Raw genomic sequence first — 6,805 nt, 5'->3', positions numbered from 1 at the left:
GTCCTTCCAGGTCAAAATTGAAAATTAATATTTTCTTTTACTTTTCCAATGTTATTGTTGCTTTTTCTGATTTATTTCTCACTTTTTCCATGCTTTTGGCGCTTTCAAAAAAAACCAAACTGATTTAATAATAAGTTTTACACTTATTCTTGGAATTCACGGTCAACAAACCTCATTTATATCAAATCATGCATGAGTTCTTAGTTAAAAAGGCAGAAATTATGAATTATTTTGACTAATAGTTAAGATCAGAGGATGTTGAGTAGATCACAGATGGCTATATGTCAAAGTTTAGTTCGGAAACTATTTTGAAACCATTAAAAAAAAGAATTCAAATGCTAAAATAAAAAAAAAAAAAAAAAAAAAATTAAATGAAAGTAATCATTAATGTCACCTGAAGAATGTTTGGAATCATCCATGTTATTTTTGGACAATTTGGTTGAAAGAAATCCGTATTTCAGACATGAAACACTTTGAAACGGTTCAGTTTGACCCAAGGACAACACAAGGGCTAACCCTTTTTAAAGAAAAATTTTAGACATGTGGGAACACAGGGCTGACCCCCTTATATCTATCTTTTCATCTATCTCTTGACAAGAATGCTAGCATTTTTTACAAATTCTTCAAACTATTCTTTTAACAAGCAAACTATTGATGTGTTGCGTGTTGACAAGATTGGCATTGACAACCAGACTAGTTGAACTTGTTTGTTTGTTGTGGCGGTTTGTTGTTGGGTCTTTGGTTTATTCTCTTCACTTACAACCATTGCACACCTAACTACCTCTGCACAATTCATAACCAAGAACTATATATATATATATATATACATATATATATATATATATACACACACCATACAAACGGTATGCAGTGCAATTTATTTTCTTAAAAACATATTTTAAATCAACTAAAATACCCATTATTTCCATTAGCAGCTGTTAGTCACCTGTAAAGGTGTGATTACTTCCTCCTTTGTTGTTTTAAATGCTTCCATTACACGGAGTTTGGTGGTGATTCCCGGCATTGCTCAACCCTGAGGTGAACACACCTTTTTTGTTACATTAAAAAACAGGGCCAAATAGTTTTGAAACAATAGTTTCATACAAAGAAGAAGTGGATAAGACATTTTAGTGCTCGCTTGTTGTGCGTTCCTCACGGTTTGCCATAAGAAAGTCAACATATATATTTCAGTGATAAATACTATTCTTGTGGAGTGCCTTCAAGGCTTCAGTTGACAGGACAGCACTCAGTTTTCAACAGCCTGTGGTTAGAGCATAACACTTCTTATAAACCCACAGGAAATGACCAGTTCAACAACCAACAGCAAACTGACAAACTTAGTGGCAACCTGATGACTATAGTGAAGCATTTAACAGCTAATGAAGCCACATATATATTTCAAAGGAGTTGGTGGAGACCAAACCAGAGTTAAAATATTGGACAAACATTCATCAGGTGGCCAGAAAAATAACTCTAATTGAATGCTAATTGTAATGTCTGTTGATATCTTTTCCAGGCATATAGTAATCTTAGAAGACATTCCAAGCGTGAGTTCAGTCTGTGCTCGGTTTATTAACTTGCCAGCGTGAACAACCATACAACAACATCCTGTTTCGCTCTTCTTCGGCTCTCTACAGCCTGGGCTAGAACAATGACACTTTTAGGTCACTATCTGTTATTACACTAATGTTGCCCTGTGTCAGCTGGATGTGTAAATAAGCAATTGATTGCTAACATTGTAGCCCTGACTCAACATAAATAGCCATACCTTTCATGTAGATGCAGTAGAAGTTCCAATCTTACGTCTTGTTGGAAGTAATATTCCCCTACAATCATTGTAGCTGATCACCCTGCCCCCAAAACTATTTTTTTTCAACTTTATTTTTTTTTACAGGCGAGTCATTAAGAACAGGTTCCTTTTTACAATGACAAGTGACAAAGCAATGGCAAGGGACAAAGCTACTTAGGGTCAAGGGAAGGAGGGCTAGGAAATAAAATATATCAGACATACAATACATACAGTTTAAAAGGACATCAAATACATTTTTAACATAAAATACCGACAGCCGTCAACATGTTAATTACCTCTTTGCCAGCCATAGTTTTTGTAATGTAAATCAATCACCCTCTTTCCAAATGAATACCTTTCAGTGCATCATATTTAACTGTGCCAGTCTCCCACCAAGCCCCACTCCTGCGTCCGAAGGAGGAGTGCCCCTCTTCCTCCAGCCTATACTAATTAACTTTTAATTTTCTCTGACTTTAGAGTTGGGATTTTCTTGCTCCTCAACCTTACTCACCCCATCCCCACTGTGAGGGTTCTTGGAACAATCAACCTTTAGGGAGGATCTTTATTACAATATAGACAAACAATTTCTTTGTTTTTCCAGGAAGGTGGAGATCTCATGATCGGCCTCGCTTCATAAGGAAAATAAAGGTCGTTGGGTTTTTTTCCACTGGCTCTAGGTGTGAACAAAAATGTAATGTGAAGATCTAACGTGTAGGGGGTAACTGAGTTATTTTCACATTGAGAGAACAGATAAGCAAAGATGACAACATTGGGTGTTCTGGTTCATGATGGAAATAAAAACCTTACTTTTGTTCCTGTGGAGCCAACAATTAAGAGCATGTTGGTCCTTTTCAAAAGTGATTTTACTAAGGTCAGCATGTAAGAATTGAAGAAGAAAAGAAGATTTGCATCTTCCATTCCTTGTTTTGTAGGTGTGTGTGCAGGGCTGCCATTTTAGTATCTTGCTTGTGCCCAGGACAAGATGATTTCCAACGGTCAGCAGAATATTTAATGTTTAAAGGGCTCTTTTGGGTCTTCCCTTGACCCAGAGCATGGGACAACTGTGGTGTCCACCCCCCCACTGTCGGCGGCCCTGTGTATGTACGTCCCTTTTGATGGGCATGATTTGAACCGCCATTTGATGCGGTCGACACAAAGCAGGCTGGTGGCCATCAGACTGAAAAACAAACAAGTCACCCAAGAGGAAGTGAGTTATCTTCCTAACCTTGTCATGACGCTCACACACACACTGAGGCAGAGTTGATCCTGATCGGACGTGAGGCCTGCGACAGGATCAAGGTCGCTGCGTAAACACGCCTTAGCTACACACAACCTCCCCAACACAGTGGTACCAAGCATCACTGGATTCTCTGCACAATTTGGACTGAGCTCCTGCAGATTGACCTTAAATGACAGATTCCCATGCCGGACAGATTCCCATGCCAGTCCCGTTTGTTTATTGTTCACTATGCTAACATTTCCATCATCAGCTCTTGGCAGAAACTACAGTTTAATAAAACTGGTGCCAGCCGTTAGTATTTTTAATATCCTACCAATCCAGAAACTCATTTGTTTTTCATAAATCAAGAACTTAAAGTCCCTTGTGTGCGTTCTTGTTTTAATGTTTACATCATCTGAAAAATCATAAGTGCCAGCCTAAAATGCTAGCATTCGGCACTACCACTATTTAATACTGCAAGCCAAGTTATAATAGTTTAGAATTTTCAATTCCTTTTTTAACTTTATTTTAGTTTTAACTTTTTGATTTCATCTCAGTTTAAATTTAGTTAGTTTATAGAGTTAGATTTACTTTAGTTTTTTCTAGATTTAGTTTTACAGGAGTTTGGGGCCAGGTATAATGTCTCAGTTACATACAGTATGTACTGAATATAAATAACCATAAATAATAAAGGGATGGAGAATGGACATGATTAATGTTTAATCTTTGCGCCACTTTAGTGTCCGATGTGATTACAGCACAGCGCCATCTCATGTCAAGTTCGTTCACTTACTGTAGTTCAATGTCACAAGAGTTGACGGAAACTCATGCGGTCTCTTTTTTTTGAGCAGTGATTATTATAGGGAAGAAACTAAAACTGAAATGATTTCCAATCATTTTGTTTTTATTGTTTATTAACATGACAATGTAGTTTTCAGTTTGGTTTTATTTTTTTTGCTAAACACTTGCCTCACACTGGAGCTGGAGACCCAAGGATAATTCGCGGCAGCACCAACCCCGGTTTGGTTGTGCATTCCACAGTTGGCGGTGTTCACAGGTAAGAAGCCAGTGAGGGATCATGTCCTGGTTACTGCACTTGTGACTTTTGCTGGTTGCTTAGGAGGGTGAAATCTTGTTAAAGCATGCTTACTGCCAGGTGAAAAGAAATGGCTGGTGACTCCATGTGTTTCAGCGATAGCACATGGCTGTCTATGCCCCCCCATATCCCCCCAGGACAATAACAGAGTAAGCAGAGACAAAGAGCACAACTGAATTCCAGACATTCTGAACATTCTGAAAACAGGAATCGCTACCAATTTAGATGTCTCCCTCTTGTTTGATCAAAACCTACCTAGAACCTGCCTGTGGGGCTGGCTATGGCTCATAGAGCGCTCACCTGCCATTGGTAAGGTTGGCGGTTTGATCCCTGGCCCTGCAGTTCCATGTGGAACTGTCCTTGGGCAAGACACTGAGCCCTGAGTTGCCCCTGATGCTGCACCATCAGAGTGTAAATGTGTGTGAATGTTAGTTGTTGAGACAAGAGAAGCACTATATACGAACAGTCCCTTTACATTTAGAAGACTAGTTAGCAAGCATTGTCACGTCTTTGTTCAGGCACCTAGTTTGAGCCATGGGGGGTAAATCTCACTCCAGCTTTCAATAGAAGTTATTAATTTTTGCCTCCCAATGTCTAGATGTGGTGGAGCATCTCTTAATTCAGGAGCATTACCTTAGTAATCCTCTTAGTGGTGGGAAAGTGGTTTAGCGGGCGCATTCTTTATGACAGGAGCACAAATGGGGGGATCACGTTAGCCTTAGGGGCCCCGGAGGGGAGGGGAGGGGAGGGGAGGGGAGGCAGCTCGTCTCGCTCTCTAAAAACTTTCCATCCAGGATGGACCTTGGTCGGTCCTGTGAACCCGCTGACTCCCTGTTCGTCCCTGATGCGCTGCCGTGGGATGCGCGCTTCAAAGAATGAAAGTCAGACAGATAGAGGGAAGAGAAATGAGAACTGTGTAAGAGGTTACTCCACAACAGTGCTGACCGTAGAACATATTTCTTTGATTGGCAGTAAAAAAAAAAAAAATCCATAACTTTGCCATTTTCTAACATAAATGGTAGTATCTAGCAAACAATTTATCATTAGGTTATAAGTTTAAAATAAAATTCAGTCCATAACACAGACAATGATTTTTTTTATATCCTGTAAAACAGCAAAAAAATGTCATGACTCATCTGACCTTGGAGTCCTATACATACATTTATACAATCTAATGGAATTTCGGGCCACTAGGTAAACTGGACCATCTTATGACACACACTTGTCTTGTCCTCCGTGGTAGCTAGCAGAGCTAGGAGGTGTGTGTTTGACTGTCAATTGAAAAAAAAAAACTGGGGTTTTAAGGCACCAACACAGAAAACTGAAATTTATTTACAGCTTTGTAATTAAAAAAAAAAAAAAAAAAAAAAAAAAAAAAGAATTCTGTTGAATTAACTTAAAGAGGAATTGCTTCAGTTATGTGTTTAGATTATAACTGACCCCTGGCTATTGTATGAAGTTACTTATCTCAGTTTCACTTCTCACACAGTTCCAGCTGTTTGGCTTTGTGGGGCAGTACAAGTGTGTTTGTGTATTTGTGCGTGATAGTGTAGCTCTTAAAACATGAATCGAGCCTGAATGTCTCACACAACCAGCGGGGAGAAAAAGGGGTTTGAAAAAAGGGCAGATAGAGGTAATTCGGTTTACAGTGCAGGGTGAAGTTAGGGCACTAATGTGCTACAAGGAATCAGTGGAGCTATAGCGACTGAGAGGATTAGCAGGATATACACACACACACAAGCACGCACGCACATACACACGCACACACGCACGCATGCACGCACACACGCACGCACACACCCACACGTTGGTTGAACAGGATTTCAAATCTAGTGGGATTATAGTCACATCAGAAACAAAAGAACATATATTTCTTTGTCTAAATTGCCACGTCAGTCAGTCGTCTCAGTTAGGTATAGGCTTACACAAGTTTCAGTAACAGTTGATCCAAGCTAATGAATCCCTAGTAAATCTTACTTTTCGCATTTTTGTTCTTTCTCCAAAGTTTTCTGTATTTTCAATTTATACATCATTGATTTCCATCGGGACTTGCATGCTCAGTGAATGCAAATGGTCATGTGATATGCGTTGTCAGACGTGTTGATATGGACGAAGATTAGTTGTGCTACTGGAGTAAAAACTCTTGTTGGTTCACAACGCCCCATAAAATAATGAAAACATTGTAGTGTAGATGTAGCCTTAATGTTACAAAAATAGAAATACATGTAATGCATTCATCAAGTGAAATAAATTACACATGTGCAAGCCTCTTTTACACACACTGTAGTTCCTGGTAAATTACTGGAATGGGCACTGCTTGTGGTTTTTAGTATTGCAACATGCCACATTGCACCTTTCACACACACAATAACAATGCCAGAATAGATGGGGGAAGGGGCAACCCTACAGTGCATAACGCTTGTGTTGTCTTCCTGTCAAAATTGAAAATCAACACTTTCCTTGACGCCTTTTATTAATGTTTTTAACTTTCTCACATTTTTTTTTCCCTTTTTCTCAATGTTTGTCACTTTTAGTGACGTTTTCAAAACTAAGTTAGTAATTTTAGTTTATTACACAGTTATTTTTGGAATTTATGGTCAATAAACCTCATTTATAGGAAACGATACCTAATGTTTGAGTTAGAAAAGCAGAAATTAGGAATTATTTAGATTCAAATTAAAGGAATTTATGTTGATGGATA

At 38.8% G+C, this 6,805-nt stretch overlaps 1 long non-coding RNA gene across 1 annotated transcript in view; it reads left to right on the top strand.

Moving 5' to 3' along the window:
* LOC116673440 (uncharacterized) overlaps window positions 1–6,805 on the top strand; it is a 14,232-nt gene that overhangs the window by 249 nt on the left and 7,178 nt on the right. Inside the window, exon 2 of the long non-coding RNA XR_004327841.1 lies at window positions 3,136–3,137. This is a non-coding gene — a long non-coding RNA (uncharacterized LOC116673440). The remainder of the gene's footprint in view (window positions 1–3,135; window positions 3,138–6,805) is intronic.

This window comes from Etheostoma spectabile, chromosome 23 (genome assembly GCF_008692095.1).
Source record: "Etheostoma spectabile isolate EspeVRDwgs_2016 chromosome 23, UIUC_Espe_1.0, whole genome shotgun sequence".
In the NCBI taxonomy this organism is placed as follows: Eukaryota; Metazoa; Chordata; class Actinopteri; order Perciformes; family Percidae; genus Etheostoma; species Etheostoma spectabile.
Note: the sequence above shows the minus strand (reverse complement) of the source record. Positions and strands in the feature narration are given on the sequence as shown.